We start from the raw sequence: 25,901 nt of genomic DNA on the forward strand, positions 1-25,901 counted from the left end.
GGCCTAAACGAGTCCTCCCGACGTGTCGGTCTCTGTATGAACTTGGACAAAACGAAAGTTATGTTTAACAACAGAGTCATACCGAGGCAGGTATCGGTCGATGGTACCCTTCTCGATGTTGTATTACTGTATTTACCTAGGCCATACTATCCAACTACGCCGCAATAACTTCGAGGAGGAGGCCGATAAGAGGATGCGGTTGGGCTGGGCGGCGTTTGGCAGGCTTTGTCGAGTCCTCCTTTCGAAGATTCCGTAATGCTTGAAGGCAAAAGTCTTCGAGCAATGCCTCCTGCCGGAGTTAAGATACGGAGCCGAGACGTGGACACTGACGAAGGGACTGGTCCACAAATTTAAAGTCGCTCAATGTGCTATGGAAAGGGCTATGCTTGGGTTTTTCTCAAAGCATAGCCCAGAGAATTAGCAAGATGAAGTGACAGTGGGCTGGTTATCTGTGTCGCAGGACCGATGGCCGTTGGAGCAGAGGGGTCCTGGAGTGGAGACCGTGTCTTGGCAAATGCAGTGTAGGACGTCCTCCGGCCCGTTGGACCGACGATCTACGTAAGATTACCGGTGTAGGCTGGATGAGGATTGCGGAAAACCGGGATGTTTGGCGCGAACTTGGGGAGGCCTATGTCCAGCAGTGGACTGCAATAGGATGAACTGATTGACTGACTGACATATAAGGCTTCTTTTTTAAATAAAACTAATAGACTAAATAAAATCTAAAAATCTCTTTAATCTTTCAGAAGTTTGGTTTTTACATACAAGTATATAGAAACAACATATACTTTACGTTATCGGAAAAAAATGGAACAATATTTCATGGAATTATAATTTTGCTCGCGCTTTATTTATCGTATGTCTTTTTCTCGTTCATTTTGAATTCATAGAATTTATTTTATAAAACAGTCTGGCCCGGTTTTACTTTTAAATTTATTTATTGTATAAATTTAATTACCATTTATTTAAAACTTCATTGTATGCTGTCGAATTATTACGATATTCAAATTTAACAAAGTGTAAATGACTATGTAATATAAAAATAGATTAAGAAATAGAACAAAATTATATTTCGATTCGAAACCGAAATTCTGCGTCAGAGGGCCGAAAAAACACACATACATGCCCAGACAAATTTAAACATCTTATATCTAATAAATAATATTTATTAGGTATAAGAGGTGTCAGGTATAACGTGTGGGAATTGAACTTGCAATTACAATAGTTAAAGTCAGTTTCTGTTACCACAGCGCTAGTCACCAGATAACAAACATAATGTCAATGATTTATCATTATGACACAACAGCAATAGGAGACTGGAGGCCATGATTTAACACGGAATGATGCAACGTTTGTGAAATGATAATAAATATCAAGGTGATTACGCTTATCTTTCTATTGTTTTCACAATAAAATTGCCCTATCGATTTCAATAAAAATTTAAATATATATAGTTTTATTTTGCGAAAGGAAACTATTTCCTTTTACATACAACATAAGCTTAAAATAATTGTTTGTAAACATTGTGTATATTAATTATTGTAAGTTTGATAATGTTTATACTAGTTATGTAACTGTAGGTGGTAACATCTGCGAAGTATTGACCACATACGGAATTCTATTAATTCCTTGGGTTCTTAGGAAAATCACATCTTTGTATTTTAAGAGTTTTTGTCCATCTTAAATGATACAATTATGTAAAAATATGTCTTGTAAAATTTCTTAAGATGTAACGTCAGTTGATCATGAATTTTTGATGGGTAATTTCGCCAATTTTAATTAAAGACCTTTTAAATACAACAAATATGTAAGAAAGCTCACATACGCTCCCGAATCTCGTCTGCCGTATCTTGATATTATTTGTTATGTTTGCGTTGTTGTATTGTTTTTCTCTTTATCATAAATAAATAAGATATGTAAATAAGCGTCTTACACTAAATAGCCTCTATAGTATACGAATTGGGGGGTTCGGAATGTACACAATAACACAAGCATAAATGCCAAGACTATGACAAACATAGCTGCATGACCTTGATTCAGCCTGTAATATCCAGCTGGGGATATGCCTCTTTCTTCATCACGCTGCTCCACTGCGGATTGGCGAATATATTCCCTATTATAAGTAACGATCGTTATCACGTGTACGCGATAACAATCGGGCCCGACTACACAGCGATTATATACTTTTTTGCTATACGGAGATTGAATCCGCGACATTTAGCCGGTTAGCTAGTTGTTTTATTCACTGCGCCAAAGCGTCGTCGAATTTCCCGATCAACAATCTAGACACACAAACATAAAAATTACAGATATAAACAAAGGTAAACAAACCTTTTATTATTATGTCGATAAAGTTACAATCAAAAATCGATATCTAAAAAGATTCAATAATTTTATATGTAGACAAAGAAGTCATTGACGTGTTCAATATTTCACATTTTCAAGTTCATTGCTTTTTCTTTATAAAAATGTTGTGACTCCGACGTTCATTAAATGTTAAAATAACATACATTTATCTTCAAAAGAAAAGTGAGAAATTTGAAAGAAATATGTGTTGTGTACAAAGAATATTATTATTCAAAGCGCAGTATATAACAATTAGGAGAAATCATTTGCAAAAATGTATTTTATAACAAATTAGAAACGATTAGATGCTCAGTTCGACTACATGTTTTATTTCTTCAAAACATTTTTCAGGGTGTACCGATTCTGATGATTATTTTTTTGTTTGAAATTTAGCACTTGTCGTGTAGTTAGTTATATTTAAATTTGAGCGAAATCTGACGAGCCGTTTTTGAGTTAGCTGTACCTTATATATGTATTGTGTGATCTACTTGTCTTGTGTAAATTGAAGTCGGTTTCTTTTTCTAAAGAAAAAAAACACAATAATTTTATTTTAACAAAAGGCATTTAAAGATGACAAAAGTTGATAATTTTGTGTAATAACATATTATTTTTTTTAAAGAATAGAAAATATTTAAAAATAAATACTACGGTAGCATATAAACCAAATTTATAAATTAACAATATTGATGGATTTACTAATATTAGTTGTAAATCTTTTATAAACCTTTACTTATCGATAAATATCAGAAGCATCAATAAAATTTATATGAAAAATAATTAGGTATTTAAATATTAAATCGTAACCGGCTTTAAACAACAAAGCCCTTCAAACAAGTCCGGTCCTTTTTTCGTCCTATAGAACCTTTAGGGCCTTAGGTCACCTTGAGGCCAACGACCCCTTGCGTAAGTGTTGCGTCACTTTGAAGAAATGCGTTAGGTCTCCCCTAGTGCATCCAATCATCTATCCCACTTTTATACGCTAAAACGTATTTTGAGTGAAAGGGACAAATATATTATGTTAGAGCTTTCGATTTTAGCGTTTCCTTTTTTAATTCCGATTTCGCTCTGACGGTTGAAACTATTCATTCAATTTTATAGAACATCATGAGTCATTATTACTAGTAATTGAAGTCTAGCGTTAGTTCAAATCTATACAATATTATCTTTAAAATATATATCGAAGAAAACTGTTGGATTCAAATATTTTTTATACTTTTTTCATATATAGGTATATAATTTTTTATATAATTGCTGATGACTGATGTACAATAAGTACTTATTATTATTACTATAATTAAAGCCTGTTTAAGGTCAAAAACATTACGCTATATCATTAATATGTCTAGAAGATATGGCTAATTAGCAACATTAAATAAATCTTTAAAAATAAAAACGAATTGCAGAAATTAATGTAGACGTAAAACTCGCGAACGAAAGCATCAAATTGAATTATTAGAAAAGAAAATTAAAAAAAAAAATAGAAAAAAATATGTCGGTTCGAAGTTTTTCGGATCAGCTTGTAAAATATAATAAATAAATAAATGAATAAAATAACTTTACAGTTTGTATTCAACGTGGACATAATTCCACATTTTACAGTACGGGAATAAAACTATTAATTTGTTGTTATTTCTTTTATCTGTAAAGACTTGAAGGTAGACTTCCTTTTGTATATAAATGGTAAAACCGCCTCGTATTAGATATAGTACTAGCCAGATGTTATTTTGTAATTACTACAATATATCAGTCTTAACTTCATATTGATTGAGTAATTAACGATTATTGTAATAATGTGTTTATATATGTATTCAAATAAGGTAATTTTGAAATGCCACGTTGAAAAGTTTATCAATTTAAGGGTTATTATGAATAATTGCAAATGAATTTGTTTTTAAAGTACGCTAACAGTATATTTATTTTTTGTAAAAAGAACTTATCGATGTCTCTAAGTGATACAAGGAAAATTTAGTTATTTTTTGTTGTAAAGGGTAATTTTATTACTCAGAAATGTCTTTATATTATGTTCCTATTTAGGTGCTATGAGGTGCTAAAGCCAGTACGCTGCATTTCCATTACTTTAGTAATATGGCAATATGATCAACTTTTTTTAAAAGTAAAACTTCCTTACGCACGTTTGACTTGGAGTAAACTGGTGAATGAAGAGGGCGTTACGAAAAGTGTGATCGGACGAGGCGAACAGAAGTTGAGAAGGAGGGGGTTAGATGGAGCTTTAGTCGTGTGGTTAAAGCACACTCGTTTTAAAAATAATTAAAATGTAATTTCACTTCGATTTATTGAATAATGTATAATTTAACTTCTAATGACATTTAAATTTAAGACACGAAACACTGTGAAATCAACTAAAATCTAAAATACAAATTTAGAAATAACACAAAACTAACACGTGAATAATAAAATTTATGTACAATATAATCGTGAATCATTGATTGAAATCATATAAAAATCTATTACGAAATTGCAATAAAATGCGCGCTACGCTTCACAATGTGCGCCGACCTTGGCGCTCGGGTTCGCCGGCCGACGACCAAGGGCGATGCAAGCGTACGTGTATTTATAACGAAAACGCATAACTAAGAATCGTTTCGTCGTGTTGATTTATATTTTATACACACATTTTAATGATTTAAAATTTAGATGAAACAACTATATATTGAAAAAATTATTATATTTTAAAAAAATCAATAATACAAATCGGCTTTTGGGTAACTTGATTTTTGCTCAATCATTTCGGACATTTAGCAACGTAACATTACAAAGAATGTTTGAATAACATATTTAGCGTTTAAAGGAGACAAATGCAAACAGAGAAAACAATTTAGGACATGTAAAACAACTAGTACAACTTTTAATAATTATCAGGTTTTTAAGTGTTCTAAGAGTGAAAGGACAACAAAGAACAAAATCCTTTCATGTGAATAATTTGAAGATTTCGACTAAAGTTATTCATTGCAGAATCTCTTAATTATTTTTGATAAATTATTGTACGGAGTCATTGCATCCGACAGATGTCATTTTTAATAACGTCCCTCACATTTATTACGTTCTCAAGTAGCTTGTCGTAATAATAAAATGTATATTTTAATTTCGTAAAGCATTTTCGTTAAAACTATCAAAAGATTAAATTTTGTTTCAATTTATTTTTTTGTACTAATTTTAAAATATCAAATTACGAAATGTAAATTTTCTTTATATTACGTTAGTCAAAAATCAGATTTTTTTTTAAATTGTAAAAGTTTTAAATTAAATATAAAAAAAAAATAAAGTAAAGTTATTAACTATATACTACTCAACATTTTGTAGAGTACATCCATAATTAATTTTGAGTACTTCATAAGAAAAGTCGCAAACAAGAGCTAGGCCAAGATTATAGAATAAGGACTACGGCAATTGGACATAATTATCGGAATAATATAACGATGTATGATTATTTTCACATCATTAGCTACGACATTATATGTAATTATTTATTATGTGACAAGAACTTAAAGCTTTATAAGTTTTAAAAAAGCAGATGTTGAAGATGGGTTTTTAATACTTACGATACGGTAACGACACGCTTTTTAACCCTTACAAATATTAAAAATATTAAGAGAAATAAAAAAGGCACCTGCGTGTTTGATGTCTTTTATAATATTAAGTTACATTATTATTATTTTTTTTGTCAAAGTATGTAATATAAATATTATAAACTTAACGAATGTCTTGCCTTAGAAGTATACAAATAATATACGAGAAAAATATTTTAATAAATAGTTTCAAAAAATCTAATATACTGTAGCAGGTGATAAAATAATGAAAGAATTGAAGGACAATTAAAAAGACGCCCTAGGAATTGTAAATAAATATATCAACAATAAGACAAATACTTTTTGATAAATAGCAAATAAATATATTATTAAACATCCTTAATTGAAATACTTTTCGCCCATTTTTTTGTATTTTTTACTTAGTTAACTTTTTATTTCTATTTTGTCTGGTATGTTGGGATGACAAAAACAAAGTGATTATTTATTATTTATTTAAATGTGTAAAATATTGTTTTCTGACATATCATTTAACTTAAATTTCCTTAGCAAGAACATCGACATTAATTAATAAAAAAATATTATTAAAAAAAAAAAAAAAATCCCGACCGCAACACATAAAGACTAAGAATGGAAAACAAGCTTTACATTTTAGTATTAATTGTAATACATTTGGTGTACCGTGTATTTATTACATAACATTCGATACTTTATATATATAAATATATTTGTAGTCGTGATACCGTACAGTGTAAATAGTGCGTACACGTGAATTCAGATAAAATGTAGCAATATGCCAGGTGTGTTGCGAGACTGAACTCAAAATAAAAGTCCTGCGTCTAGATCTTATGGCGCGAAATCATTTTTATTGGCTTCTTTTAAATATTTCGTGATTAATGACCGATATTAACTGCGGTTTACTTTTGCTTTATTTAGTATATTTTTAAGTATAATAATGTTAAAAGTATTAATTATATAAATTTTTTATTATTAGCCGTGCTTAGTATTTAATAATATATACTAATATTTTAAAGCTAAAAAGTTTATTTCTTAGTTTGTTTAAACGCGTTAATCTCAGGAACTACTGCTACTGGTGTTTGATGAGAAATCAAAATCAAAAATAACTTTTTTCGAATTGGCTTTAAAAGCACCTTCCAATTGTCATCTTAGAAATAATAAATATACTTAAATTTAATTAATATATTTAATTAATATAGTTTAAATTAATAAATAAAGTTTTAATTATTGTTATAAGGATGCTCGAAATGTAGATTCTGCTGAGAAGAATCGGAAAGAAACTCCGCAGTTACTCTTTTAAAAAAATAAACTATGACACAAAGTGGGTAATCTTAATAATCTTGCACGAAATATAGCGTCACTAAATCCACACATCTTTATCGTTTACGTAATTCTACACCGAAAAATTTCCGCGATTTTCTGTCAGTAACTTAAAAAAAAATTCCATGTCAAACTTTCAAGGCATATTTGAGTGTCACTATGTATTTATTTTACTGTTATTTGTTTTAAGTAACTAGCGGACTCGGCAGACGTTGTCCTGCCTGGAAAAAAGCTACCAAACTGGATTGCATACATAACGATAGCAGCGCCACCTACCGGTTCCAATTGAGATAAAAACTACCCTACTTTCCCAAGTTAGACCAAATTACAGATGCTTATATAATTTGATAAAAATTGGTTCAGTAGTTTCGGAGTTCATCGCTAACATACACCGTGACACGAAATTTTTATATATTATATAGATAGGACAAAGCTTTATAGGCGCTCTTAATTGATTAAGTATTTTATAAAATTAATATATAGATTTTAACTTGTGCTTTTAGACCACACGATTTAAGTAAAACTTCTTCTGCCTCGCCCGAACACACTTTTCGTAACGTTGTTGTCACGCATTCACCAGCTTACTCCCCAAGCCAAGCATGCGTAATGAAGTTTTATTAAAAATATATATATATTTCAACTTAAAATCTGTCTGATGAAAATTATCTGATGGATTTTTTAGGATTCCCATAGGATAAAGAAATTTGCAAGTAAAACCCCGTAATAAAGTAGACTTACGGAATCCCATTATTTATTAGACATACCAACAAAAAATATATAACCTCAAAAATTTTATATATTATCCACTCAACAGTGATCTATTATAATTCCGTTATATATTCTGAATGGCTTGGTTCATCAAAGCTGGTTATGGACCAGATGGCACAGAAATATTTTTATGTTAGTAGGATTACAGAATAACTGTACATACAGGTCTGCCAGGTGTTTATTGGTACAGAGTAGCTTGTAACAGATACACTGTGTGACACAATTTGTGCAAAAAAAATTATCGCAAAAAATATTTTGAAATATGGTAGGCGAGAGGTCGTTTAAAAGGGATCTTTTCATTCTAACACTTTTTTTCAATAGGTAGGACCTTATATTATATAGCTAACAAAAAACAATATTGCCATTTGTCTTTATTAATTCTTTTTAACTTATTTTAGGCATTAAAAAAATGTGGATTCTGCCCCTTTCATAAATTCTCTACAATTTGAAAGGGACGCTGGCATTTTTGAATCGGACCATACGTATACATATATATTACACGTTACACTTTTAAAACACATTAAATACACACACAATAGTAATAATATATACAATATACATATATTATATAAATATACATACATATATATATATAATCTGTCGAGTACTTTTTTTTTGTAGCGAGAAAGTTATTTTTTAAAGTAAATTAAATTATTTTAATACAGTGTATTTTTCAATAATATAAGAAATAATACGAATACAAACTCTTTACCATATTCAAAATAATTATGTTTTGCTGGCAAACGAAAAAACCCACTTCAATTACATCGATAAGTAGTATCACATAGGTAGACAAAAAATAGTCAAGATAATACGCATTAATAATGACAGATTGATAACTCAAAAAGTACTCGACTGATTTCGATCGAATTGAACGGTTCCACCCAGTGAAAAGTTATGAGGATCAAATAGAAATACAGTCAAATTGAGAAACTCCTCCTTTTTTGAAGTCGGTCAAAGTTATTAAAAACATAAACAATTTCAAGTACCCTTTTCTTCCTTACTCATTTATTTGTCACAGTTGACCGAAACACAAATAAAAAGAGACATTAATACTTAAATAATAAAGTTTAAAATTAAATACATTTTGCAGAACAGTTGTCCAGTATAAAGAACATTATGTAAGCAAACTAACAATATTTAATGATAATAGGGACTTGTAAGGGCAAGTTATTGCAACTTAAACGTAAGCAAATAATAACAACTCTATATTTAACTTATCAATAATATTGTTTTGTCCGCTATCTTAAATAATAATACATAATTATAAATTATGTAGAATATTATAAGATTGAGGTAGGGTATTGTAGGGTCGTAGCGAGGTGGCGAATGCTAGCGCGACCCCATCTCGCCCCACCCAGGCGGACGACTGCTCACACGTAGTGGTTTTTAAGTAGCTAGTAGGAGTCTGGCATAACCTTCTGGCGCCTCCGCGCTGGAGGGTATCCATGAAGGATTTTCCACACGTAAAAAAAAGTTTATTGTAGAGTCGTGGCGAGGTGGCGAGGTGACTCGCGCGACCCCATCTCGCGCCACCTAGAAGGATGATTGCTCACACGTGGTAGTTTTTAGCAAGTAGGAATCTGGCATAACTTATCTCACGTTAAAAAAAAAGGGTATTATAGGGAATATTGAAATAGGGTAAAGTAGAAAATATCTTGCCCAAAATCTGGAGGAGTACGGGTGGGGAAGTACTTTCAAAGTAAAGAGTATCACAGCCAAATAATACTACTCTCAAGGAGGGATTATTCTGGTTGTTAGTAAGTTAGCCTGAGTTTCGATGGATGCTCTGTGTTGACAGCGTATCGGGGAGGGGTATGGTAGGCAACGCGCTTGCTGCCTCCAGGCGTTAAAAAGCAACTGTACAGGATAACACATACGATTTTAATCTGAAGAACACGTAAACTCACGTTAATGGTAATCACTACTATTTTATTAATCAGTCCAGTGGATTAAACCATACTTATATCAGACTAATTCTTTTGTTATTCGGAGCAATGCCTTTATTATTTATTATTATTATATCCTAACGTTTTCTAATTAGAATATTATGAAACGACTACAATTTACACATCTCGAAGAGATAAAACAATGTGCATGAATTACAAAATAATGAATTACGAATAAGTCGAATGATTGACTTTATAATGTTTATATAACGCTCGGTAGAAAAACTATCACTCCCATATTAAATTATGTTAAGGAGCTTTCGACACGTTTTCATAACGAAGGTACGACTGCATGCTTGGAAACGTGACAGGAAAAAAGTTGAGAGCTACATTTGCTTATAGATATACACGGTTGGAAGAAATTTTGTTAAGATTTTTTTTTACATATGCACAGATGACACGACACGGTCGTCTGTTTCTAAGACCAGCAACTAAAAGTGAAAGATATTTTTATTATGCCTCAAATAGGCAACATCTCCCACGTAGAAACGGGTCTCTGGAAGAAAATGAAGTTGTCATCATTACTAATCGAGAAAATCGGTCGGTATGTTCATCAATATAATTGTCAAATATTATAAATATTGATACGATGTCAAATTTTTTTTGACCAGTATCTACCAAAGATTTTGACTAAACTTGCTCGAAGCTACTTGGTAGATCAATTTGTCAACAGTTTCATTTTAGTTGATTTGTAGCCTTCACCAGACTATTCCAGTCATGGCTTCACACACATGACCGCATTGAATAAATTAAAGTGCCAGAATAAAGTGCCATGATTCCTGAAGTGCTCAGTTATCCTTGGTCCTTATTTTGAACCCATATTCCAAAAAAGACACCGTCAAAGATTCAAAGCTTTTGCTTTCAACCTTGCTTAATGCATAACTCCACGAGTTTTAATTGTTTTTTTTTTTTCTATTTATCTCCTAATAAAATAATAGATTCTTAATCAGTTCCAGTTCGAGCAATTTATGTCTTGGAAAATCATCACAGCTTAAAACACTTTTTATTTATTTAGGAGGAGATTCGAACTGGAGACGAACTTCATCCATCTGCTCAATGGATGAAAATTATTTTATACTTATTTTAGTATAAAAGATAAATCAATCGCGAAAGGGTTGATTAAAAATTCCTGACCAGGTTATGTTTAATTCAAAATTGAAAAAAAATCGTCAAAAATAGAGCAACAAATTTAAAGAATAAACTTAATACCTATCGACGGTATGAAGTCTGTAGAAAAAACAAAATTTGGATTGTGTATTATTTACCTGGTATAACTATTGGGCTGGCAAGTATAAGCAGGTATATTAATATATATAGTAAAAGATACATTCACCCTTATGTTTAATAAATAATTCTTACGTCAAAATGAGAGCTATTTTATTGCGAATACGATGACATAGGGTTGCCTACTAAAAGTCTCTATAGCGGTTGCCGATTATAATACAGCCTGGCCAGGAATATTCCAACCAACCATTTTGCGATCTATCTTTAAAATACTGAAGAAGATAATTTTTTAATTTTGATCCATTAAGCAGATGGGTGTAGATCACGGATTGTTCGGATCTTAGACTAAGCATATTTATTAATACGCTAAGGTTAGGATTGTTTGCCTCCCTTTTTAGAAAAACCTCACAATTAATCCATGTAAATTATATATCATTTTATAAATGGAATATTCTATCGGCGTCCACAACTAAAAATTAATTGTCGCTCTTGGTTTTTTAAATTAATCATTAAAATTATATATATGTCGGCTTTAATTTTGAAACAACGTCAACATGATTGACGGTCGGTAAACTTTTTGTTCAATTTCAGGCTATTTTTTCCTCAAATCAAAGCGGGTGAAACCGAAACCCAGTTATTTAATTCTTAATTTCACTACCATCTTCTAAATATAAAAACATACGTGTTAATCATAGAATAAATGACAAATACCGTGAGTACGTGCCGATACTTCCACTCAATTTGTTTAAATCTGATTCGATGCAAGTGGGCATGGGTCGTCGTACTCCAGATGAGGTAAAAATTTATTTCCGAATATTTTGAGTGAACAAAACTAAGACCTATTGTGTTAGACAATAAAAACTTTGAAAAATAAGAGACACTCTTTATGTATGTACTCGTACATATTTTAGAATTTCGTTTGAGACGTACGAATTAATTTACCGCTAAGCACGAAATTAAAAGTCAAGTAAAATTTACGTCACTAAATCCGTGACCTCTCGCTGAACTATTTGCTCTCCACTGGACTATTTTGCCTACCAATAATCGGTATGAATAAAAATCAGTTGCCATAATGTATGTACGTGTAAAATTTCTTAACGCCTTCGCAAAATTGAAGTTTTCTTTTTTCTGTTCATTATTCTCAGAATAAAACTTTTCATGAGAAAAGCTACTGATATTTTTTTAAGTGTTTGTACGTTTATTTTTGATAATATAGATAATTTTGTTAAGTGTGTTTGTATCTTATGGCGAAATAAATATTTTAATTTCCTTTCGTTTCATTCTCAAAGAATTGGAAGTTTGTTAAAATAAGTTAAATATACTTAGATGTAGAGATACATATTTGTATTTTTTTTTTCTTATGGCGATATCTTCCACATTATTTTTATTATTTTTCTGTATTTATTTAACTAACAACGTACTAAATTATTATTTAAAAAAATAATAATTTAGTACCTGAATTCGTTCTTTTAATTAATAAACTTTTATTTGTTTATAATTTCTTAAATTATCTAAAATCTTACTTCTCTTAAACATTTTTAAGTAATTATGTTATTAAATAACATTTTGTTTTAATGTTATGCTTAACACCAAAGTCGATGTATTTTTAATAAGTATTTTTTGTCATAAACAGTGTTGTACCAAATAGAAAATTCCGTAGTCAATTATTCATGACGGATAATGAACGACGAAATGACCGGACGTTTTTGAATCCTGAATGAACTTGTATATAGATTTTTACAGAAATAAGTAAGTCAAGTAATAGCTATAAATAAGTAAATAAATATCTATAACATAAACACACAGTCGCCTGTTCTTAGGCTAATCAAGTAAATGCTTGTGTTTTAGGCAACCGCTGGCTGAAATAGTTACATTTGACTAGCCCGTTAGCTCCGAGGGTTGTGGGTACGATTCCCCGATCGACCCCGAGTCTGCGTGTAATATAATATATTTATTTATGTATTAATAATATATTAAAAAAATATATATGTAGCTATACCAGGCGGCTGTTACCTATAACACAAGCATTAAGGGTGAGGCCAAGCGAGCGTAATTTTGTGAATTGTCAGTCGCGTAATTTCTGCTGCATTCGGTTTTATACCAAAGTCCAGTTCGTGCCACACGGCGACGCAAAATGAGTTGTGTGCCGACTTACACTTTTGTATGACCAACAACTCACAAAATTATTATTGATATTTATGTACTTATTATTTATATATTTTTTAACACATCAACAGATTACATACATACATACATACATATATATATTGGTCTGTCTGTAAATATTCTACTGAAATAATGGCATATTAAAAATAATAGCCGGCTAGAATAACAATACTTATTAAGGGTGGTGGCATTGGGAAAGTTGTCATGTAATTCGTTGTTATCTCACTAGGATTTCATAAGTTAGGAGGAGCATATAGTCTAAACTAAACCAGAGCGGTGCTTGATCTCCCGCTCTTGCATTCTGGGTTTATACCAAAAAGAAAATCGCTTGCATTTTGACTTTAAAAAAAACGGCTTTATATGCATGATACGCACTCAGTATGACCAAAGTGTTAAATATGCTGATTGATTCTTTATATTTTCTATTTATAAATTGTTTCGGTTTTACTTGAAGAAGAAAGTCATTTTACTATGCTAGATGTCACTGCACCCATATACAGTAGATATACCTTATATATAAAACCCTCGTGTCACAATGTTAGTTACAATACTCCTCTGAAATGGCTGGACCGATTTTTATATCGGGTAGGTCTAAGAATCAGCCAACATCTATTTTCATACCACTAAGTTTAGGTTTCATATAAGGGGGGGGGATTAAGGGGGGTTAACAACATATATGGCAAAACAGCGTTTGCGGGGTCTGCTAGTATTATAATAGATTTACCTATACTTACATATAAGGGATGTCCTTTAGCCCGCTGGATCGACGTTCTACGTAAGACTGCCGGTGTAAGCTGGATGAGATAACATCCCACTGTTGGGCATAGGCCTCCTTCTCAATGTAGGAGAAATAAATATAAGACGGTGAAGGATTATACCCCAGTAGGATATCAAACAGTTGGGAGTTATGGCTGTAGACTGAGAAACCGGCAGATAATCCTAGCCGAGTCAAATAATACCGCCTTTTGAATTTTGAGTGCGAGCCAATTGTCCCGGATCCCTTGTTGCCTCAGATAGTGAGTGAGGAAACCTGGATCAAACGTTGGCAGATATTATGATAGGGATGATTTCCAAGGACCTCACATGCCACATCACACTACAATTTGCATCCTTGCGGTTTAAAAAAAACATTTGCCAGGCAGTAGGACACCATCACAGAGCCTAATTATATCTCTTTGTTTGGTATTACATGAGTCATGTGAAAGTATTAAAAAGTATGCCATCATTATTCACTTACATAATAATAACCAAGCGTTAACACCATGAACTCGTGTCGTTTTTTCGTATAGATGTGTAGGTCGTTTACGCATAAAATTGTCAGGATTAGGCCGAGCACTGACTGGTAATTATTTATATTTTATTTTATAAAGTAAATAAAAAAATAAAATATTTTTTTTAAATATATAGACAAGCGCTTGACTGCAACCTCACCTGATGGTAAGTGAAGATGCAGCCTAAGATGGTGCGCGCTTGCCAGAAGATGCCTATTCACTGTTGATTTAAAGATATCTAAATTATAGTTAGTTGGAAAAACGGAAGCCGGAAGGGCATTCCAAACTTTGCGGTTCGTATTAAGAACGAGGAAGCAAAGCGCTTAGTACGAGATCGATTACCAGTCATTGATTACCAGTCCGTGCATATTTCTTTCTAAACTTTTTCAAAGAACAACAACAACGAAAACAAAAAAAAAACAAAAAAAATATCCAATTTTAGTGCAATCGGTTACAAATAATGTGCGTACATACATTTATATTTGTATAAAGATTAAAAACAAATTAAAAATTATTAAAATAAGACATTTACTATTATTGCAATATCTGACGGCCCCACACTAGGTAAGCCAGTCACGTGGGTACCAAATTACATTATAATATTATATTACTTTAGTAACAAATTTATTGTGTAATTATTTAATTTATTTATTATTATTTAGTATAAATTTTAGTAATTATAAAAATAAACAGTTGTGTACTTTCAATTATTTGTTACATTGTTAGTAATTACACATTCGCTCCCTAAGTGTATAAAGGACCTTATCTAAAATAACGGTATACGTTACGGTGTGTTACCGGTATAATGAGTAAGCGTAATGTAGGTGGTAACATGAGGTGCTATTGTTGGTATTTTGAAATCTTTTGTGCAACTAACTGCGTGTTATGACGGATCGGTATACACGTTTGAACTTATGTACACAAGCAATGGAAACTGTTTTAAACTACTTAGAAGAAGAGGGTTTTATCAATTCAATTGTATTTTTTATGTGTCGTCACAGTTTTATACTTTCAATCTTTATACATATATAAGTAACAAATGATAGTTTGGTAAGAAATATATAACAACAGATTTTATTATTTTATCACGTTAATTTTAATGCTAATATGTCATATAATGGATATTTCGCGTTGTATTCTAAACATACTGGCGCAAAAACATTTTTAATCATTGTGCATAATAAAAAAGGCTCTTAAAATTAGCATATTATTTTTCTGCCCTATGTAATTAGCATGTAAAGTAATCTTATTTGCACGCATTTGATTTAAATAGTTGGTTTTACAAAATGTTAGTCGTTTGTGATAACACTTAGCGATTCCATCAAAATGCAGTTATTAGGTATATTAAGAACGTCTCGACGGGTGATTTAGACGCCTTTGTTGTCTGGCCGCTGCACCGCCCTGCATTTAAACATTTAATAAATTAAACATATATATGTTTATATCGTTATTTATATAGAGACGACGTATTTACAGCGTTAATGGATGTAACAGAATTGATTTAAATGTATGTTTTTTACGTGACATGAACACGTGTCAATTCTTTTTAACTTTAAAAAATGTATGGATTTGACCATTTTGTTTGACAGTTTACTGTCGTATCGCAGACTGTGTGACAGCAAACTGTGACACTGTCTGCTGTAAATAAGATACTGTCTATCGTAAGCAGTGGAATTCGGGCTGCGGCACGAAGCGACGCGACGCGATGCGACATAACGCGAATAATATTTTAAGTAATATAAAAGAAGAAGGTGACAATATAGGATGTATTAAGATTTAATGAAGGACATTATTTTATATACCTTTAGGTTGGCAAACAAGCGTACGGTTGACGTAATGGTAAGCGTTTATGCCTATGGACGCTTGCAGCATTAGGTACATCAGACTCAAATTGTTGACCCTACCTCCGCTGTACACGCAGTGCTTTCACAGGAGTTCTGGCTACCATGCTCACCACGGGAACACAACCTTGGTTGAGAGTTCTATGCTTCTCATATTGAGTGTTATTTCTGTAAGGTTAAGGTATATTCTCAGTACTGTTCTAAATTTTGAACAAGGTATTATTTGCTTAGTTAGTCCTTCAACAAAAATTTTGCTCTGCATAATGTCGCATCACGTCGTTATATTATTTGTTCATGTGGTCACAACTGTTAAAATAAAAATATTTTACTAAAGCAATTTTGAGCTAAAACGTAGGTACAAAAATTTGAGCAATTTTTATTTAAAGCACATAGTGATTTATCATCTGAACATTTACACGAGTTGCGTTCCATAAATATATCGTACATAAGATAATATTTGATAGTTTCTAGAAAAATATACTTTTTATGGCATATTTATTCACGCCGATATAGAAGCTTTGGTAATAAAAATTGAATCTTTTTATATTTATAGTCAGATGTCTCTGACGTTTAGTTTAGAGCAGGGATGAGCAACACGCAACCCGCCACAGTTTTCAAATTTCCAAACCGATAATTTTATTACAATAAAGCACAGTATTAATATAATATTATATGATAGATAAACATTATTTTTTTAGTAAAGAAATATTATTCCATTTTCTCATTAAACATAAAAACTTAATGCGTAAATATGATTATTAGTTATTCTGGAATGATAATACATAGAATTTTCTGTGTATATACTTATAAAGCACTTTTTTATAATTATGTATTAAACTTTGTAATAATTTGTAATCACGCCAGAAAGATTTAAGCACGTAATAATTCTTCCTATTTTTTCAACAGAATCTAGATCTGAATAGATGGTAGTTTCCCATCAGTCATACTCAATTTGTTCGTCTTATATAATATATACACAGGCCGGAGACGGTGACTTCGGTGCGACAAAGCCAGCACTGCGGTCACCAACCCGCCTACCCAGCATGGTGACTATGGGCAAAACACATGAGTTCACGCCATTTTTAGCGTGAACTTGTGGAGACCTATGTCCAGCAGTGGACTGTGATAGGCTGAAATGATGATGTAATTATAATTTTTAAAATGACGATTCAAAAGTCGTTTTGAGCCTCCATGAAGATATTTTTTAATTTCGATTTTAAATAACTAACGATAAGGATTAATATTTAATGTCATAGACGCTATTACATAAATAAACATATTATAATTGAATAAAGAAACTAGGTTATCAAATGCGAATGACCGATAAGAGGCCTTTTTATATAAAACACAGTTAGCCGGATTTGGTTCGCGATAAATAAAAATATTGTAACAATATCGTTATGTACATATTTGTAACATCGATATGTTTAGAATCGGTGGTCATGGACTGATATAATATATAATATTTCAAGGAAACTGCTACTGTACTGCTTATTATTTTATTACTTTATTATTCATTCACCATGTTTACAATTAACACAAAAACTAACTACAAGTTCTACAATTTTTTTACACCAAATCCAAGAAAATCATCTAGATATTTACTATTTCTGTATATTTTATTTCACCCTTATTGTGAATGGTATATCCTTCACCAAGTTTGTAATTGTCACGTTTATTACAATGAGCATATCAGTTTGACAAAGAAAAGATAGGTCCATAGACATTTTTTTTCTTATTTATGACATACGCACATATTATATATACAGTGAATAGTAATTAAAAAAATTACTTAGTGTTTTCAAACATTAAAATATTTAATTATAAAATAGACCCGTGATTTGACGCCTATTGAAGATCAACTTATCCCATTCACTCACAGGTCACTGATATAACATGAGCTAGTGTTTTTTGACAGCTTTGCGTTCCTGAGGATGAACTATGCCGACTTGCGGAGGTGGAGTTAGCAACGCACAATTGGAATGCTTGTGGTTTTTCAATCGGTTATAGGCTACAGTTACTATCAGGCGCACCACATACTTGTTTGCAACTAGAGTAGCATGTAAAACTCACCAGCAAGTGAGCCAACTGTCCGTTTGCCTCCTCTTCGAAATAACCTGAAATGCTTCTATAAAAAAAAACACTTTTTTTTTAATACTGTACAAGAAACTACTATGTTTTGTTCAAAGCTTTTGGAAATTTTTAGTAGCTTTTGACAAATAAAATTTTTAAAAAAATTAACATCATGATATGTAAATACATTGTAACTACGAGTAAGAAACAAATATTCACAACATTATAATATCTTTATGTCTATTTTTAACACTAAGCCAGTTACTATGTGTTATTAAATTATTCGTAATACCTTATCGCAAGTAACATTTGTGGCATAATGAACTCGTAAAAACATTACGATAAATTATTTAAAATTTATTTACTTCTAGTTGACCCGCTGGATTTCATTCCGCCATATTTTTCTGCCTCAAGATTATCGATTTTATAATTATTTTTTTAATGTAAAAACCTTGTCCAGACTACAACAAATACAATAAAAGAAATATTCTATTATTATAGAATTATTATATTGTACTAAGATTTTTTTACCGATGGCCGTTGGAGCAGACGAGTCCTGGAGTGCAGACCGCGTCTTGGCGAACGCAGTGTGGGACGTCCTCCGGACCGTTGGACCGACGATCTACGTAAGATTGCCGGTGTACCGAGATGTCTGGTGTGAAATTCGGGAGCCTTATGTCCAGCAGTGGACTGCAATAGGCTGAACCGACTGAGAATGATTTATACTTAGATTTTATCTAAGAGCCAACGTCGATTTTAAGTTTGCTTGTGTGTCAAATAAAAATAGTTGTAATTTGATTTATATAAACAAATATACAGATACTCTATACAAATAAATAAAATTGCAGTGTCTGTTTGTAATATTAAAATAACAGGTTTTTACTGCATATGGATGTATACACGGTAGGTATACCAAAATAACATATTTTAAAAATTTTGTCTGTCTGTATGTTTGTTTGTTACAGCTAATCTCTGAAACGGCATTTAATTTTAGTACAGTTTATTGATTAATTAGTAACTAGTAATAGTAAATACTTGCCCATATCTTAACAGTGAACACTGACATCTATTTTAATCATTTAATGTAAAAAATAATTTAATTTATAAGTAAAAACAAACTATTGGATTCATTTTTGCTTTTATCATATTCCGTAAAATGTGAAAAAATATATAAATATTTTAATTGCTATAAGCGAGTCTACAAAATCAACTGTTGCTTTCATACTTCCGTAACTATACAATATGTCATTTACACTGAATCGAACCTTGTATGTATTTTGTAGCACCTTGTTTTTACTTTAGTATTAATAATTCAATGTTTTTATTTAAAATCTTTCTAAACTAAATAAAATGCTTTGTCTTTATCGTATTTGATATTCTAAGCTTTTTTTTGGTGATCAACTTGTTTTTAAGCGTAAGTAAATAATTTTTTACCAATTATTAATTAATGCCATAAAGTAAAATAAAGAAGTAATTTAAAAATAAGCAATTTAACGAAACGACAACTAATTATCATTATATTTCAAATGAATATAAGTTGGTATATTCTTCAAATAAATAATTTCTACAACGTCTTTACTAGAAATTTATTTATATTGTATAAAAAGCAAAATATATTAAAATAATTTGAGGTCTACGAGGTCAGCGTCCGCTACGTTTATCGCTACGCGCTACGTTTCGGGGGGCAATGGCCGCGTAGACCGTCTACGAAATGAATAGATATTAGAAGTTACTAAGCGAAAATTTATCTTAATACTCGTGAAGCTCAAACGATACTTTTCCAAGCTATAGATAATTGCTTGATTAGGATTTATATGATAATTAAGAAAATAATTGCAAGGCAGTTTTTACTTTGTAATTAGAAAAATTTGCAATCACTTTTACTTAATATGCAATTAAGAAAATCAATTCTAAAAACTATAACGATATTGACTGATTGATGCGCTGGAATTCATAGGTTCAGTCGCACATGGCAAATAAACGCTATACAACCTGCTCTCAGTAAGATTTTAATGTATGGGGGGGGGGGGGGGGGTTCGGAAATACACGACACATAATCACAAACGTCTAGATCACGAAAAACATCAGAATGGCTAATACAAACGTTTTTCATGAGCGAGGATCAAACGCGTGATGGTTAGCGCAACAACCGTAGCTGTGACCACTGCGCTAACGCGCCGTGAAATGATTGTCTAGGAGATTTCTATCTAACGTTTCTACGTTTGTCTCGGTTTGGATGGAATTGTGTTTTAATGAGCTCTGAAGATGGGTTTCGTTGTATTGTGTGAGGCAACGGCTTTAAATTATTTCAAGGTTGGATACAGTAATCAATTACTATCATATACTTAGGGTGTGATTCCGCTTTTACAACAATCTCATAATAGTAGATTGGTCGTCAATGAATAATTAATTAAGTTTTTTATTTAATAGATAGTTGATTTTATTATGATGTCTATAATTTTTATTATTACTCGATTTTATTTTATTTTTTTATAACAACCTCAATCAATTTATTATTTGAAAGAATATGATATAGATATAATTGTATATATATATATATATATATATATATATATATATATAGTATTCTGTTATTACATGTACATAATGTTGCGCACACCTATACAACAATATATCTTTATTAAATATGTCTTTCAACAAATATCATTGAACTTATATATAATGGAAAATTTGTGTATGTTTTTATTTATTACATGTGTCGCTTGTGTAAGTTTAACAAAAGTTCAAATTCCCGCCAGGTGAACGTACCCTGGGAAAAATATTGGATTCAGAGAACTCTGACTTACAAGGGTTCATGAGGGTTCTCGACTTTTCCATCGTTGATAGCTTTGTAAACATGTTTTACATATATGTCTCTCGCTTTCTGTTAAATCAAAAAGCACATAGATATTATTTGATCTTTATAACACACGGTTTTCTGGAATTAAAAAATCATCGACCAATTAAATTGGCTGTTTATGACGTAAAAAGTCGCTTCGAGAGTCTGTACTTTACCTATTAATTTTTTGAACAGGATTCTTATAAACAAGAATGTTTACTGATAAAGATTCACAATTTAAAGTTAAGCATTAGGGCAAGTTTTAAACTAAGAATTATAATATATTCATTATAAATAATTCATATTAAATTTTATTTTGAGAATTATGGTAATATGCGTCTATTGTGTCATTGTCCATTTGATTGGAGATTATGAGAATCCATATGCCATAGTTTCAAAAATAATTTTAAATCATCATTTTTTATAATTAATTATAGATAATGTAAAGCTATAAATATAATAAGTGCCGTGATTGGTGCGCCAACGCGTCGTTAGAAGTAACACAATTGATAAAATTATGACATCAATAACAACTAAAATAATCGCTTATGACAGATTGCTACAGTAGACTAGGAGCAACCTAAAAAATAAAACTAATGTAATAAATATGTAGTTAAAATAAGAAAGGTGGAATATTACTTGTGGATGCTAGTAATATTCGAGATCAATTGTCGTCTCGCCGTCGAGACGACTAGATATGTCAAAATGTCCTTATGTATAGTATTATTACAAAACTAAAGAACTTGAACAAATCAAATAAGCAGAAAAATATATAATTATAGCAGACATTTAAATAATTTTATAAATGTTACTTATATATGACATAGGCCATAAAACATCTTCCTATAATTCTTATAGGGGATCTGTAAAGCTCTATATGATATAAGCGTATAAAATAGTGCGGAGTCTTCTCTAGCCAAATGTATTTCAGAACATATCATATATGACACACAAATTTATGTTAATTTATTTATTTTTTGTTATCATATATACTAATCGATCGGTCAGTGAACTCAGTCCTAAGGAGTAACATATGTCCACCGGTCAAAGACCCAACGCACACTGACACGCAAAACATTACGCAATGTTTATTGTCCAATTTGAGATTGGTGTGGGTGAACCCGCTAACACGGACGAACAAATTTTGATTTCGTTACATGTGAATATTAGCTTTTGATAAGGATATGACTGCTTTTGTTGATATTCTTGTGACCGAGCGCGTGTGACACGTGGATCTAACGTGGATGTTACGGGATTCGAGTTCGGATAAAATTTATTTCGAGTTGTATTTTTTTTAAATTTTAGGTACAAAACTTATGTCTATGTACTTCTTTGTTTTTACTTATGTAATTGCTATCCACACTTTTTAAAGGAATGTATTAAGATAAGATATTATAGATTTTCAAAGTCTATTTTTTTAAATAAAAATATTTACTTAATCGTATTTATTTATTCATCTTCATCGACGTACAAAGTATTGGCTACACTTGTGAGGTGCTTCTTTGTGTCGATAAACCTTCGTCACCGAACGGGCTTTCTAACGGTTAAAGAAATTATAAAGCCGTATCGTGATCCTGACATAAGTAGTCAAAAAAATCAACAAACAAACTCATCAGCTTATGAGATGCATATGTGACGAAAATTATTTATTTTTTAATTGCCATAAATAACCATGACAGGTTTATTACTTAATGCGATAGCACATACTAAAAAAATATTAATATGTATGAAGCTCAGTGGAAAGAAGAGATTATTTGAAATTAATATTTGCCAGTTTAAATATGGGTACTGCAGAGATTTTAATACTATAATTTACAATTTACATTGTGTTCAGAGTAATGGAAATTCTTAAGCATATACTTCTGGTTGTCACTTTTCTTAAATTCAGCAGGAAATATCTAGCTACAACCTGGAACATACCGATTATAAAATTACCTCAACTTTACAGAAGATCAAGGCCAAATGATATTCTGTCAAGTAGTATTATTTATTTATTTTATTTATTTATACTTTATTGTACACCACAACTACATTTTAAACAATAAACACATTTAAAAAAAAAGTATTGTGTTTCTGTGGTAGTTAAGGCAACCTAGATCTCTGCAACTGAGAAGCACTGGTGTTCCAAGCATCCATAGGCTACGGTAATCACTTAACATTAGGTGGATTGTATGGTGGTACAGCATCCTAATTATATAAAACATATTTGTATAAACATAGTTTTTATAATTCTCTCCTTGAAAAGGTCCTCTATACAAAGATATACCTATAAAAAAAAAGAAATAAATTGTCCGTCGGCACCTCGCAATTACAATCGGTTAACTCATCAGTGTCAATGAACCGAAAACGTTCCATTATACTACATTATATGCAAAGGATTCCAGAAAAAATATTCGTCAGCGAAATTAACCAGATGTTCGGTTTGGATTCAGTACGGATCGCAGGATAAACATATGAAATCAAATCGTTCTGTTTTTGTCCACGCATCGCAAATACAACACAGCTGTAGACTTTGAAATGTTTTAGATGTTACCTTGTTTTCTATGTTTGTTTGTCTGTGTGTGTGAACGTATATTTTATTAACTAGTTAGATGTGAGGTACTAAATACACTTTTACATAGCGAAGTAAATAGATGTAGATGTTATTTTTGATCTTGATTGCTATTTAAATGCGTTTTATCTTTAGCATTTTTTTAAACAAAAGTTAATGAAGTTATACTTTATTTGACGCGCTAGTGAAAAATTATGAGAGTAAATTTTGGAGATGCGCGCGCACACCGTCACGAAAAAAAAACAACACCTTGATGATAGTCAACGAAAAAGTTACCAACGTGAAGTTAGCTTCATACACACTTTTTTAAAATGTGTATTTAGATCAAATATAGTTTTCAAATAGAATTTTTTAGATTATTTTTTTCTATATATACGCAAAATAACCCAGTCTCAAATTATTTAATAATAAAAATACCAGACTTATTTGTGTCATATTTACAACACACAACGCAAATTCTTATCAAGGTAATGATTATCAGGATATAAAATCATATTACAGAATAGAAATACAAATGAAATCGAGGTTAACGTAACTACAATACGTCACAGACTGTCTGTGTCTACTGGTGATCAGGTCTGCGTTAGATCAACGCCCGGCCGCCCTTGTGCGACCTAACACGCCTCTTATGTAAAGCCAATGCACGCGTTCGTGCCCATTGCAATCACAAATTAATTTGAAAATCGAATATTTTTTTTAAGATATTCGAATTTCGATCGACTGTAAAATTTATACGTCATTTGTATAATTAAAAATATTTTTTTTGCATTGTTTTATTTTTGTTATGTCCACATTAATAACAAGATAGAGTTTAAAGAGAGAATTTAAGGGAGGTCAGATAGAGTAGTTTTTTAATAAATTTTTAAAACTTAATATTAAAATCACTACTTATAAAAGTTTATAATATTTTTTCTATAAAGTGTCATGTTAGAAAAAATATCATAAACTTACTGGCAGTATAAATATGCAAAATAAACTATGGTTATTTTATCAAATTTAAAAAAATCTATATTCTTAATAAAAGTTTAAAAGCAACGCATATGTTTTTCTTTTTAATAAATAACTAACTGTGTCCGCGAAACGTCCGCGAGGCTTTTAACAAAAAAGTTATTTTTCAGTTCGTAGAGATATAAAATAAATAAATTTCTAAAATAAGAGTAGCTTAAGTAGCTCCTTATTTCATCAGCTGTCTGCCAGCGAAAGTCCCGTGAAAATTGATCCAGGCGTTTAAGAGATTAGCTGTAACAAACAGACAGACAGACAGACAAAAATTGTAAAAAAAGTTATTTTGGTATATATACCGTGTTGTATACATCCATATGCATTTAGTAAAAAGCGATTATTTTATGATTATAAACAGACGCTCCAATTTTATCTATTTGTATATATTAACAATTTTAAATTATATTTTACTTAATTTATTTGATTAATACTTTTAAAAAATGTTTTCTTTATTTTTTGTTACATCGTTACATCGTAACGGATGACAATGCACACGACCTAATCCGCCTGCGCCGGAGTTCACCAGATCATCACTGATTTCATCCCATTTCAGATGCAAATAAAAAGTATGAGGATTATTACGTATGCACATCTTGTGATTTAAGCTGTATTTTTGAATATGGTTCCATTTAAATGACAAAACAAAATTACAATGGTGAATTAATTTGATATATATACCTACACGTATTTATTAATTTGTTTTTTATTTTTTATTTTGTTTCGTCTTTATTATAAACTCAATATAGTAAGAGGCTTTAAAAATTAATATTTAATAGCTTTAGAATTGAATATTATTTTTGTGTTGAATAGCACATTAACCGAGAAAGGCTATAGGTTATTTTTCTTTTTCTTCTCAAACGAATGAGGGTAAAATCGCGGAACACAGCTGGTATTATATGAAAGTTGTTACATTTCCTAAAACAGAGTAAAAAAATCAACTAAAAATTAAGTTTATTTATTTTATGGTTTCATATTCAGTTTATAAAAA

Source organism: Melitaea cinxia, chromosome 26 (assembly GCF_905220565.1).
Source record: "Melitaea cinxia chromosome 26, ilMelCinx1.1, whole genome shotgun sequence".
NCBI lineage: Eukaryota > Metazoa > Arthropoda > Insecta > Lepidoptera > Nymphalidae > Melitaea > Melitaea cinxia.